The sequence below is a fragment of the Miscanthus floridulus genome, chromosome 1 (genome assembly GCF_019320115.1).
Source record: "Miscanthus floridulus cultivar M001 chromosome 1, ASM1932011v1, whole genome shotgun sequence".
Taxonomy (NCBI): domain Eukaryota; kingdom Viridiplantae; phylum Streptophyta; class Magnoliopsida; order Poales; family Poaceae; genus Miscanthus; species Miscanthus floridulus.
The window spans coordinates 95185820-95187933 of record NC_089580.1 but is presented as its reverse complement, the minus strand read 5'-3'; the positions used below and the strand labels follow the sequence as shown (position 1 = coordinate 95187933).

At 40.1% G+C, this 2114-nt stretch overlaps 1 non-coding gene across 1 annotated transcript; it reads right to left on the bottom strand.

The window, feature by feature from the left end:
* Positions 1 to 599: 599 nt before the first annotated feature.
* Positions 600 to 708, bottom strand: LOC136511467 (small nucleolar RNA R71). Its single transcript, XR_010772726.1, has one exon. It is a non-coding gene; the product is annotated as a small nucleolar RNA R71 (small nucleolar RNA).
* Between the last annotated feature and the right edge of the window lie 1406 nt (positions 709 to 2114).

Here is a 2114-nt window from a genome sequence, read left to right as displayed (position 1 = left end):
TGCTGGCCTCCTTCCCCTCCATCCCATGTGCCAAACATGGTCATATGCATAGGTGTCATGTCCTCATCACTAGGGATAACAACCTGATAAAGTAATGTTAAGAGATGTAGACATATATTATGTGACTACTAAAAGAAGTGACAAGTTAATAAATACCAATAAGCATTTCTAGCGCCGTTGCTGGGGATGAACTTAAAACCTCCACACTTGGTGATTGCACTAAGAAATGCCAACAAGCATTTTTGACATCATTGCCGAGGACGGTAGCTAGGCAAAGGAAGTATTGATAAACTTATACTTATTGATGTAATCGAGATAACCATTGACCTCTGCTCAAACAAGCTTACCCTTGTTTTGTCTACTTTTATATCTTATTTAGGGCAATGGATGACCGGTTTTGACCTTCTGACAAACTACGTTGAAGATCCAGAAGCATTAATCAGGAGAATTAGAGCTAAACTCAAGAAAGTTTTAGCTTTAGAGTCAAAAGACATCCAGATAAGACGAAGCAATGGTTCTCGCCAACATAGATAGAAACACTACATGGGATAACTGCTCCACTACATTCCTAGCCAAGTTCTTTCCCATGGGCAAGATCAATGCTCTGCGTGAGAGAATCTCAAGCTTTTAGCAACAACATGATGAATCTGTCCCTGAGGTATGGGAACACTTTCAAGATTACATATCAGAATGTCCTCATCATGGGATGGAGAATTGGCTACTCATGTAGACTTTCTACCATGGGTTGACCAATAGTACCCATGAGACTATGGATGCTACTGTTGGAGGAGATTTTCTATCACTCACACTCCCAGCTGCAATAGCTCTCATGGAGAAGATGGCCTCCAACCAAGGCTAGAATGAAGAACAAGTTTAGATCCATAAGAGAAGTGGAGGTATGCATCAACTCAAGGAGGTAGATAGACTGTCTGCTAAGATGGACCTACTGATAAAGAAGCTCAAAGACCGAACCAATGAGAAGCAAGAAGTCATGTACATTCATGATTCTCACATGACGTGTGAAGAGTGTGGAAACACTGGGCATTCGGGGAACAACTGTCCTAAAATCCATGAGGATGTGAATTTCGCCAACAACAACTACTTTCGTCCTCAACAAAATCAAGGATAGAATCAGTAACAGAGGCCAAACTACCAAGGTAACCCTCAAGGTAATAATTTTAATAATTTTAATCAACCACCCTTGAGAGAATTGATTTCTGGCCAAGCTAAAATAATGGAGGGCTTATTATTGGCATTTCTTAGCGTAATCACCAAGTTTGGAGAGGGAATCCATCCCTGGCAATGGCGCCAGAAATGTTTGGCAACACTTCTTAGCATAGCTACTAGGTTTGTATCCCCAATAACTGTGCCAGAAGTGCTTGTTGGTATTATTTAGCAACATCACTAGTGATCAGTAAGGCCACTATGTAATAGCCTTGATAGTTCCTTAACAATTTTAGATATTTATCCGCAAGCGCACGGAGCTATCAATGTAGCATTTCACCCGGAAGTATTCAAGGTATCATTATTTATATTTTCCTAAAGAAAGACACTTGATTAAGAGTTTAATATGGATATGAACTTGAATAATAATGCTTGCAAGTACACCATTGTTTATAGCATGGGTAAAAATGGTGATTTGAAGAATGTGGACACACACTTGGCATTCCTTAAAGGATAAAATAAAAAGGGGTCCCAAATAAAAAAGAAAGAATAAAAGAATAATCCTAAAACAAGCAGGCATTGGTCTAGTATAGTCATACAAAGATTAGTTAATGATCATACAAATTACATAATTAGTATTAACGCTAAGTGTGAAGTAGGTTGGGAGGCCACCGAGTACTGGTCTACCAGCAACCTCATGTAATAATTTAGACTCCTACACCCTAATCGAATGTGGGGGATTACAAGGGATGGATAGGGCTATCACCACCTGCCGCCTTGTAGCAGAACTGACCAATTTATAAGAGCACAAGTACAATGGCAGCCCGCAAGCAGTCGTACTGTCATACTTGAGCCCATATAAACTCGGTAGTCTATCGAGTACCGCGAAGGGTCTCGATTCAACCAACATACAACCAAGATCATACATGATTCAGCATACATGTCACACG